This window comes from Pithys albifrons, chromosome Z (assembly GCF_047495875.1).
Source record: "Pithys albifrons albifrons isolate INPA30051 chromosome Z, PitAlb_v1, whole genome shotgun sequence".
NCBI lineage: Eukaryota > Metazoa > Chordata > Aves > Passeriformes > Thamnophilidae > Pithys > Pithys albifrons.
In genome coordinates this window covers 26,359,286-26,371,119 of record NC_092497.1, presented here as the reverse complement: position 1 = coordinate 26,371,119, position 11,834 = coordinate 26,359,286, and the positions used below count along the sequence as shown (strand labels likewise).

At 39.1% G+C, this 11,834-nt stretch overlaps 1 protein-coding gene across 2 annotated transcripts in view; it reads left to right on the top strand.

Annotated features, from left to right (window-relative positions):
- Window positions 1–1,255: 1,255 nt before the first annotated feature.
- The window catches only part of SV2C (synaptic vesicle glycoprotein 2C), a 131,401-nt gene continuing 120,822 nt past the window's right edge, over window positions 1,256–11,834 (top strand). The window contains exon 1 of one of the 2 annotated variants that reach the window (XM_071581200.1): window positions 1,256–1,344. The gene's annotated coding sequence lies outside the window, so the exon portion shown is untranslated. The remainder of the gene's footprint in view (window positions 1,345–11,834) is intronic. The other variant, XM_071581201.1, reaches the window with a different exon arrangement.

Genomic DNA, 11,834 nt, shown 5'->3' with positions numbered 1-11,834 from the left:
TTGACAGGAAGACTGAAAGGCAGATGAGCTATAAAAAATTACAACTCTGTAGAAGACACGCTAGGCATGTGCAGGGGCAATGATGGTACCTGCCCATTATCCTACCTTTCTACTGCAGGTATTAATCATGGTGTAACACATTTTGGAAAGGTGAATCAAAGTCCCATGTTTGTTAGTAGAACTCATTGAATATTTGCTGATTTTTAGAAGTAGTTTCAATATCGAGTCCAACCTGCTCTCTTCACTTTCACTTTTTGGCAATACCACTGTGTTTGTCATATTACATACTTTACCAGTGCAATTGCAGGTAAATGTACATAATCATAAAGGAAGAACTAAATTAATTTTCTTTGCTCTGCAGTGGGTATTAACACAGTGTGACAAAGTTATGATATAGCTTTCAGTCTTTGATACCACTGCATTAAAAATATGTTGATCATGGTAATAAACATAGTAACTTTATATGGTCCAAAAAAAGACTTCACAAGCTAATCTTAATTACCCATTTGTGTCAAAATGAATAATTAGTCTATCCATATATGCTTTTCTGATGTTTTCTTAGAAGCCATGTATCATTTGGGTCCACCATCACTCTGGGCAATCAGTTCTAATGCTTCACACTTCTCCTAGTCAGGAATTTTTCCACTCAGGAAAGTGAATATCACTCCTGGGACTTCCTACATCACTTATTTTCACCCTGGTCTTCACTCTCAGTCTTTGCATTTGGATCATACATTCACACTGTTGGTGCAAAGTGTTCATGGCCCGCACTCTGGGACGAGAGTAAGGGGGAAGGATACAGTGATCTCTGGGTGATCATCTGGCCTGTTGCAACCTGTTCTGAAACAAACAATTTCATATCCTCTTTCCTATCCTCATCTCTCATCAAACACTGTCTTCTGAAATAAACTGCATGCGTGAGAGTCACTATCTTTGTTTTTCCCTTCTGGTGGGAAAAAGGGCCCTGTTTTCACGGAGGCTTCCTAGCCTTGCCCGCGCTGGGGGTGGTTCTGTGCCTCCCCTCCGCCGGCTCGGGCCGCTGCGTGCAGTGGGGATCGCCCTCCCCATATCCCACGCCTCCGGCTATTGATGGTGGCGGCCGCCGCCCGCCCCGCGCCTCCCGCCGCGCGCGCCCGCTCCCTCTCTCTCCCTGGCAGTGCCGCAGAGGCTCCACCGCAACGCGAAGCCCACACAGCCCTCCAGTCCGCCCCTCCTCTGGTCTGTCACGCTTGGCGGCTCCTCCGGGAGGCTTCTCGTTCCCTCCCGCAGCCTCTCGCCGCGAGAAGGGAGGCAGCGGTAGCGGTAGCGGAGGGAGCTGCCACGATTCTCCGCCGCCTGCCCGTGGTAAGTGATGCTCCGGGCACTCGGGCTGCCGTGACTGCTCCCGGGCAACTTTTCCTTTTCTTTTTAAAATTTTTTTTCCTTTTCTTTTTTGCATGCTTGACTTAGACTTTTCCACGGAACTTATAGGGGAGGGGACACAGAGCTATTTCGGGGCAGGTCGAGCGTTGGACAGGAGTGCAGGGATCCCTGTCACCTCCACGGTGAGCGTGAGCAGTCTGTGCTCGGCTGCTGCTCACTCCAGCTCCATCCAGATATCGCTCGCTCTTTGTACCGAGAGAGCAGTTTGCACAAATTCGAGGCGGTGTGAGCGTCTAACCTCTGCTTTAGAAGCTGACTGGCATATTAAAGCTGGCAGAACTTTTGCACGCTAGGGGGGCAAAAACAAGGGATGTCGAGGTTCGCAGACTCTAGATGCTTGAAGAAACAAGTTTGTAGATGTCCTAGCGGTAAGGATGGCGAGGAAAATCAGAGGTACCGAAACACTGTCAATTCCAGCTCCTGAGGGAACTAAGATCTGTTAAGAAGGGAACAGTCAGGGTTTCAGACCTTGCAACAGAAAAGGAAGGGGGTGGGAAAAGAGAGAAGAAAGAAAACAATCAATTTAAGTGGTTTTGAAAACACTGTTGCTTTTCTCACGGTGGATTTCCTTCAAGGATTGTAACTCACATTGACTGCATTGGGAGAATAGTTTAGCATTCGTGACCCTTAAGGGCCAGCGGGGAACTCCCTTCCCTGCAGCTTTAGGAGAGGACTTTCCCAAAACACACCAAGTTCCTGCTTTCCTGGGTGCTTTGGGAATTTACGTCTCGACATGCCTCCGATAGTGTGTGGGTAGGGGAGTGGGGACAAGTCACAGTCAGGAAAATTATAATCCAAGTCCCAGGGTTAGGAAGAACTATGGGATGGTGAGTTTTTTTGAAACAACCTTCACCTAATTTAAAGACTATTGAGGATCTCAACGAGGCATAGGAGCTGGTCTCACAGTGCTGAGCGGAGGCAGGGCACCACAGGGACTGGAGGGCTGGGTAACATGGAGGTAAAAGAACATGGAGGTCACTGATTAGTCTTGGGACCCTAATCCTGTAAAACACTGTGGACGCATTGTGAGTGGGGAGTGAGGGTGGGAGCTGAGTCATGCTGGCTGGGGCGGCCAGGACACGTCTGTACCGAAAGGAGGGGGCTGAGGAGAGAAGGAAGAGATGAGAAAGAAGCATATAAAGATAGGTAGGGAGGAGGGAGATCTTCTGATGGAAAGCTGCTGAGATCATCCAGAGGCTTCTCTGTGACTGATAGTATCCTGCTCTCCCTCCCTTAAAGGATTAGGACGCTGATGAGTCTATCTCTGATGGAGGCGGGAGGGATGGATTGCAGAGGTTAGTACAACACAAGAGAAACATATTCAGATAAACACACTTGGTACTGCTGGTTCTTAGGCTGCATTGCACTGCAGTGCAGGGAGCTAACAGCAACTTCTGCCTTAGAAGAGAGAGGGAGCTGCTGAATTGATCTGTAAAGGTGGTACAAACTATGCCAAAAATTACTGCTTTGCAAGAGAATTGCAAGTAGAGCTGTAACGAGATAACGGAAGGATCTTCCTGATGAATTCAAAATTAGCTACAAGAGGTTTCAGAAAAAAACCCACCAACACTCAAACCAAATAAAGGTCTCTGATTGGATTAATTGCAAATAAAATACTTATGTTGGAAATTGTTTTCCTTCAAGTTCTCTATGTGAAAAAGTCCTGTTTTAACTGTACCATATATCCTCCCAAACTGAAGTTTTACAATGGTTGTTCTTTTCACAGATCAAGGTGAGAATGAAAATTACTGTTTCGCTGTTTCATGCAATATTCAGAGTTTTCCCTGTGATGAACCATTTTTTCAGTATTTTCATAGAGAACAAGGCACCATGGTAAACCACAGACCCCATTCTTTCCCTCTCACCTAGGAATTTTCTGCAATTTCCCTGAATTACAACATGCTTACTGTTCTGTTTTGTTTTGTTTTGTTTTAAATCGGTTTCCATAATGTGGGAGCAAGAAGAATTGCTTTTCTATATTCCAAAGAAACATAGAATTCACCAAAATATACCCACAGTAAATTCCAAGTGGACTTTTATTTATATTTGGAGGAAAGCTTTGCGTAAGCCATATATTGAGAAAAAAGCAATCTGTCAATTAAAATTACTGACACACGTTGAGCCCTCAAACATCTTGAAACAATACTTGAAAAAAAGAAGAAACAAACTATTTAATACCTATATTTCTGAAGCTGTATTCCTACTGCTTATTCTATAAAGATGACCCAGAATATCAGTGGCACAGAGTAGACACAGAGTTTCTCTGGTGTGTCATTGCTTTCCAGAAAAATATATTTGAATTTGGAGAAATGTTATAAAATCAACTCTTTTCTGATCATATATTTGAGAAATCTAATTTATTTTCATTAATAATAAAGCAAAGGTGTTAGCTTTTTCTCAGTTCTGAGCAACATGCAAGAAAGATGTTTGCAACAAAGCAAAATCACATGAAGAATTGTTATGTTTGCAAATCATGGTGTTATCTCAGGTGACAATGTGAAATATATAATTTTTACATGTGCCTGAGCATGTAAGATTGTGTCAGTTGCTTGCAGTAATGGCAGATTTCAAATCAGGTTTTTAAATTGTGTGTTCCAAAACACAGAGGATAAATGTTTGTCCACAGTGATCCTGATCATTCTGTTAAAATTGGTATGAATTGAATGGTAGGTTTCAATGGAAACTAGAATGAGCCCAGTGATATATAATTATTTAGCGATCTTGGTTAGGTTTTTTGCTATTGGGTTCTTTTTTTGTGTGAAAGTAGTATTAATAAAGATATTTCATATCCTCAGTCATATAAAGTTGTTTCAGCATCACAGGCAGATCACTTGGGCCGTATATTGCTGTGATCCTTTGCAACTATATGCATCACAGGATGCATATCAATGCATGTTTAAACAAAAGCTCATCAATTAGATTAGATGTGTTTGCAAACCTCTGTTAGAGAACTCACAGCTGCTGCCACCACTTTCGTATTATGTAGTGCATAACATTTTCCTATTAAAACAGAATGGCATCCTTTTTAAAATGGTTTAGGGGACTAGATTTACAGCATGTCTTCTTTTAAGTGTTTGTAAGCAGTATAGCAGAAAATATTAATTGAAAGTGTGCTCAAAGTATTGACACTGGGAAGAAAAAGGTAGTTAAATTTTTCTTCTAAATTAACAAAGTGTTTCATTTTTTAATTAAATGTTATATATTCTCTAGTGTCTGTGCTATAACCTTTTTTCATAAAACAGTAGCTGAAAACCTAAAAAGCTTTAATTGATCTTTAATTTGTGTATTGCTACATGCATCTTCTAGCGACATTCTAAATATGCAGAGTACCTATTCTCATGTAAATATATATGATGCAGTTCAGTGATACATTAGTCATGTTTGTTTTCATATTAACATTGTTATGTCAGCAAGAGATAAATAACTGTGCATTAAAAATAATCAAATGCAGATTTCTTTAGCATAGTTATGATCGAAGCTGTTGCTCTCTGGTTAAAAAAAAAAAAACAACAAATATAGGGGATAATGCAACACTGAAGCACATCCTTTCCCTCTGTGCTGTTCCAACTCTCAGTCATTTTCCCACCCAGAGAGGTTAATATAAGTTTAAAAGTTGCATACACAACTAAAGAAATTACCTAAAGCATAATACACTGCAATATAATTAAGGTATCACTGAGGTAATTTCATTTTTAAGACTAAATTCTTATCTCTGTTTGTCTGTGTTTCTGCTGATCGACTGCTGACAGTAAAGACTTGTATTGATAAAATGATTAGGTGGGCATTCCATCCAAATATTTCTAATTGAACTAAAGATAAACCATATTAAAAATACAAATGACACCTACCACTGAATGTAGCTGCTTCAACATACAAGGCATATAGCTTTATATTGATCTGGAACTCTTCAAATATATGGTGTTACTGTAGCTTCATGTTTACTTGTCAGCCACAAGATTTTTTATTTCTTTTAAGATAAAGCAGTACTCCAGTAGCTGACTCTCTTTTTCTCTGAAGGTTAATTTTGTGGTCATGCCTGTGTGGGTCTAGTTATGTACTTTGTTCTAGAATGGTAGTCTGTGTTTCACAAACATGTCTTGATTTTTGACTGAAAATCCATGTTACAATGAATACAGCTGGTAGCAGCATTAAAGTACACTGCAGGATCTTTTCCCCTTTAACGGTCATATAGGGGTTTGTGTAGGAAAGAGCTTCATGAAATAAAGCATGGAAACTAATTATTTAATCAGTATTTTACCATTTAACCATAGTAACCATGGAGCGGGGAGATGAATTGGCTCATAGCATCTTGTAAGGCATCTGGGTCTTTCAGTGGCACCATTTTCATTCCCCATGGACCTGGAGGAAAACCTATCCTTTCCGTAAGTATGGCAGTGCTTATCCCAAGAAAGTGGTTTCACAGACTGAATTCCATCACTCCCGCCTCCCTTCACAATGTGTAGGTATTGCTTTTATACACGAATCCCAGCCATTGCTGCAGCCTTACTAGTGAAGTGGTCCCCTGTACTGTTCCTAAGGCTGAGAAATAAGCGATTACTTGTCCATGAGCCAGCAGTGTGCTCCTGTGGCCAGGAACATCAATGTTATCCTGAAGTGCATCAAGAAGAACATTTCCAGCAGATTGCAGGAGGTGATCCTACCCCTCTAGTCACCCCCAGTGGGGCCACATCTGGAGTGCTGTGTCCAGTTCTGGGCTTAAGAGAGACATGGAGCCCCTGAAGCTGGTTCTGCAGAGGGCTACATAGATGGTCAGGGAACTGAAGCATCTCTCTTAGGACGAAAGACTGAGGGAGTCGAGCCTCTTCAGCCCTGAGAAGAGATGACTTGAGAGGGAGGCTCATCAATGTCTGTCAGTATCTGAAGCGAGGGTGTCAATAAGATGGAGTCAGGCTTTCCTTGGTCATGCCAAGAAATAGGACAACATGCAATGGGCGGGAACAGACTCATAGGAGGTTCCACCTGAATATGTGGTACAGACTATGGAAGGTTCTGCAGTGGTGGCTTGTTAGTGCTTTTTGAGGGGATTTATGGAACTGTGAATGATTGGGGTCCTTCTTCAGAAGTTATATGAGGCTGGTTGTGAAAGAAAAGTTAAGACCAAGTGTTGCCATGGTCTCCCGTGAGTTTAGAAGATGCATATTCTTAATTTAACAGTGAAAATTTTTGTGTTTTTACTGAGTTGCTTTTGACCTGATTTTAGTCAACAAGATAATTCTAAACGCATTAGATGAAGGCACCAAATATTAGCATTTCACATGTCTTGTTCTACTTTTCATATCAACACATAGCTGTACGGTCAATGTTGGCCTTTTTGGGGGCCAGTATTCTTGTCTAGACATCACTTCTTGTGAGCAGAACTCACTGACTTCTTCTGTAGATGGTGCACAGTTTACAACTGACACTGGATTCACTTACCCTTTTAACATCAATTCTCAGTGTGAGTGCAGCACCTATTTCAAACAACTCAACTGTTATTTCCTGTTAACTTTGTTAAATAAATCAAATTCAGTAGAGGGCATGAGATGAAAATGTACTTGGTGATAGAAGACATGTAACTAAAAATATTCTTACTGTGCCTGGACATTTTGCCAGGGTGATCTGTTCAGGGAAAAGAAAAAAAAAAAGGTGTACTAAGGCTCATGGAAGTCTCTGCTATGCAGATGTAATCTGTTCTTTTCCTTGGTATGCCTTCTCATCACTGACTGCAGTATACTGCAGATATAATGAAGATGTTTAAAATGGTGAGTTTCTGTTGCAGTCTAATACACCAGTACGATGCTCTAAATGAAGTACACACATGCTTGAGATTATCCTACAATGTGGATCATGATGCTGGTAGACTGTGTTCCATTCAGAGCTAATTAGTTTAAAACATGCAGGAATGTTTCTTCACAACACTGCTGAAATGCAAAAGAATCATGGAGCAATGTACGTTTGAAGGGACTCTTTGACATTGTTTCATCCAGTCCACTTCTAAAACCAGGAACAAGTTTAACAGTTAGACTGGGTTGCTCAGGGCCTTTCCCAATCAGAATTTTAATATCTCCAGGGATGGGGACCTCAAGGCTTCTCTGTGCAACCATTCCCATGCTTCACTGGTCTCATGAGGACTTTCTTCCTTATAATTAGGTGTTGCTAAGAGGGGCAAAATTGGACATAGTGGTATCTGTAGCTTTACAAACAGAGGAAAATAGTTGCCACATGTAAAACTCTTGCTAATGCTTTTTAGGATGTGGTTATCCTTCATCACCAGATGCTACACTGCTGTATAGCAGCATGAATTAAAATGACCTTCCTTTGCCAAACAACTGATTTTGGTGCAGAGGCCCTGATTTTTCTTGGAGAAAATATTTCCCATTATGTCTCAGAAAGATGTCAACTGTGCATGATTTTTGAAGTGTGATAATCCATGAAAAATATTTTGAGACATGACTATCTATAAAGAGTATGGAGATAAGTGTCCCGTTGAGCTTTTGGATATGATGTAGGGGCTCAATTGTCAATTAACAAAGGTGTTCTCCACAGATGACTTCCCTCCAACTCTGAGAGCAGGGCCACCTATTACACGTCTACATACTTACAGGTAAGGACTAGTTTAGATTCCAGTAAATCTCACTGTAATTCAAATGAGGTTAGTGCAATTACATTTAATGTGAATTTGGCTCAGAATCTCCATTGCTGGAGAAAAAATAGTTATGAAAGTAATTGATCTTTTTTTCTCTAGTAATTATTTTCTCTTTGGTTTTAAATAGCCCTGGTTACATTGATCAATAAATAAGGATTGACTAGAAAATTTGTTACCTTCTAAGATTTCAAGTATCCAATATCTAAAATTTTTGTTTAGATAGGACCTATGTGGTGAGCCTTGGCAGATACTGTCATGTTAATCAGCACAGAAAATTTCAGGTGGGTGTGTTTTTCAGTACCATAAATGAAAAAAAAAATCACATCTTCTTTGTGGGTGTATACCTAACTCATAGAACCTTATATAGGTTATAAAGGCCTAACTTCACCCTTGAAGATAAAAAATGTATTTTCTGTATGTAACTTTTAACTGTTTCATAGACACTACTTTTGCTTATTCAGAAAATAGTCTCTATGTACAGTTACAAGTTCATTCTTCACTGTTCTAAACTAACAGATAGATACTTAATATATTCTATAGGACCTTCCAAGTTGAGTAGTCCAAGATCATTGCAGCAAAAATTCAGCCCACTTACTGGGCAAATTGGAAAAGCATTTTATAGTAGTCTTTGATAATTTCTTTAGTACATTTACGTTGAATACTACTTACTTTCCAGTGCTCTTCTTGCCTTTGAATGAAATCCTGGAAAGAAAAAAAAGAAACAACTTGGACATGGAGAAATGAGCATACTTTTCCTAAAAAAAAAACATTAAAGGGTGGTACCTATCTATACTGTTAGACACCATACAGAAACAGCTAGCTGTTGCCTGCTTAAGTGAATTAATTGTTGTTTAATTTTTTGTTTCTTCAGATGAAATTCCATATTCAGTTCACATCTGAACTTGGGAGAATCCAAATCCTAATTAATTATAAGAGTCTTAAGACTTTTGCTTAGTACTTGATATTAAGGGTCTGAGCCATCTTCTACTCCATAAATTAACTCATTAAACTTTGAATATCTAAACAGATAACTTTAGGCCCATATTTATGATCATTCTCACTAGAAGACATATTCCACTTGAATGCAGTATATATCTGTATTAAAAAAATAATTAAGATATCAGACCTTGTACACCTTGAACAACCAATCACAAAGGTCCAGAGGTTGAAAGATAATGCCACCATGGTAGTTCTGTGAATTTGCTCATAAAACTTTAAGGGGAAGGAAAAAAAAACCCCAAACAACTGGTCAAACACATTTTTAAAAAATGGATGACTAGGAAATGGGTATTAGTTAGCTAAAATGATTTTTTTTACAAAGATCATTATTTTTTAAGCCCCATATTGAACAGAGCAAAACTTGTTCCTCAGCAGCTAAAATCCAAATTAACAAAACATAAACATCTCATATGGCATTTGTTGGAGTTATGGATTGTCCATGAAAATATCTGTCCATGAAGAGATGTCCAAGATGTGGCACTACTCATTGGTAGTCTGGATGCAACCTAAATGCTGTGGTCCTGGAAGCCATGACTCCTCACAGCAGTTTTGTGTGAAGTTCTGCTAATTTCGGACTAACTTCCTTTGTAGGAATAAGTGGACTTCTGAAAATTCTATTTCAGTTCATATTTGTTCAATGGTTAAAACAATGACCTTTTTTTGTGTCATGAAATAGCATTACAGTATTGATTACAAAACTGGAACAACTGATTAAAAACATTAAAAAATAAATACTGAGAATTGCTCTGAGACATATTCTGACTGAAGGGACTAAGGAACAATTCAAGAGTAACCCATTAAGGGTGGTTCCCTCTACTATGTAACATTCACTTTAGAAAATACTAGTGTGCTTCGATTTCTGAAAATTCAGAAAATATCTCTCAGATCCTTCTCTGGAATTGAACTTCATAAGACCTATGAGTAATGATTATTTCTCATATCTGGCTGACCCTTTTGCTTAGGAAGATGACAATTGCCTCCTGTATACTGTTTTATCTCCACATAGCATGCAAGACTTTAAATGTCACATACCATAATCCTCCTCAATTTCAATGTTTCAGTGTCATTCCAGCTACAGTTTCATGGCAGAAAACTACCAGAAATCATAAAATTGATTTCAGTTCTTTAATTTTCTGTGTTCAGTGAATGGTTATCATTCATGTGGTACAATATAGAAGATTCCTTGCTATAATCAGCTGTACAAAATGATTAAGTAAAATAGCACACTGCTGCCATTCTACTTAATCATTTAGCAGATAGGAAAACAGTTTCTTACTAGGAAATAAGTTATTTCTCAGAACAAATTTTCACTGGATAAATTGCTTGCTAATTTCTTTATTATAGTAACAAATGAGTATGATGACTCCCTGCTCATTAGTCTAAATGAAGAAAACACATTTTCCAGTATCTGAAAAACTATTGCAAACCAACTTCTTTTGATATGTTTACTGCTCTCTGCCATAGATTTTGCTTGTAGAAATTACCAAAGAGTCACTTGATTTTTTATATTTGCTGAAATATGTGCAACTTAAGGATATGACCTGAAATGTGCATAACATCCCACTTGGCGTTTTAAGGCATGCGTCTTGTTGTGGCAGGGACAGGAAGAAAATATTTACTAAATGTTGTAGGGTTCCCCTGTACATGCTCTAGGTACAGTGTTTCAGAATAACTGCAGTCACCACGCTGCAGAGAAAGACACTGGCAGACTGACAGTCTAGCGGATGGTTGGGGCAGACAGTGCATAAGGAGAGGCTATGGGTTTGCTCAGCGGGGAAGAGAAAGCCAAAGGAAGAAGCGAAATCTAACTGCTGTCTTCCATCATCTAATGAGTGATTTTTAAGATGGAGGCAGGAAATAGAATGGAAATTTGAGTAAGACAGAAGGAAATAATTCTTCTCTTTGTGGGTGGTAAAGTACTAGAATAGGTGCACAGGAATGCTGTGAACATCTCTGTCCTTGGACATGCTCAAAATTTTCATGGACATGGGCCTGGGCAACCTGATCTAATTTTGAGGCTAATCTGGCTTTCTGCAGAAGGCTGGAGTAGATCTCTGGAAGTCCCTTCGCTTTCATTATTCTATAACTCTACTAATGTAAGAAACTACTAGTATAAAGACTATATACTACTGAAAGTTAATAAATCCTCTAACTTAGCCTCCCTCTTCCGTGAGCCCTTCTATGCACACCATAATAGTATCTCGCCAAGATCAGGAGTTATTTTTACAATTGTATATAAATTCAGAAGTTATACACCTAGGAGTGATGAATTCATGACTTGAGATGAAAATTGATTACTAACAACAAAATAATCCATCCTGTTAATCTGTATTCTGTAAAATTTCTCTTATTTGGCTAGAAATTTTTGTAGTGGCATGGACCGAGAGGCAAAATCTAGATAATCCAGATTACAAATTAATCCAGATTAATCCAGAAAACAAGTTTAGTTGATAAATGTTATTTGTTCTACTGTTAAAAGGCCAAATTGTAGAACTGCAGAATCATTTAATTCTCTATTTATGGAGATGTTGTAGCCTATAGTGGCCATGATTAACTTTCTGGATACTTTTCCCTTCCTAAGGAACTGTACTTCGTAATACATGGAGAGAATTTGAATAGACGTTACCAGACTTCATAGTAAAATACAGTTATTCCAAGATGGAAACAATACATTGAATAAATCGCCTCACATAGAATCAGAAAAACCATAAGGACTGCAGTGTCATCAACATTCATTTTTACTAGCTTTATGGGCAATGTTGTACAG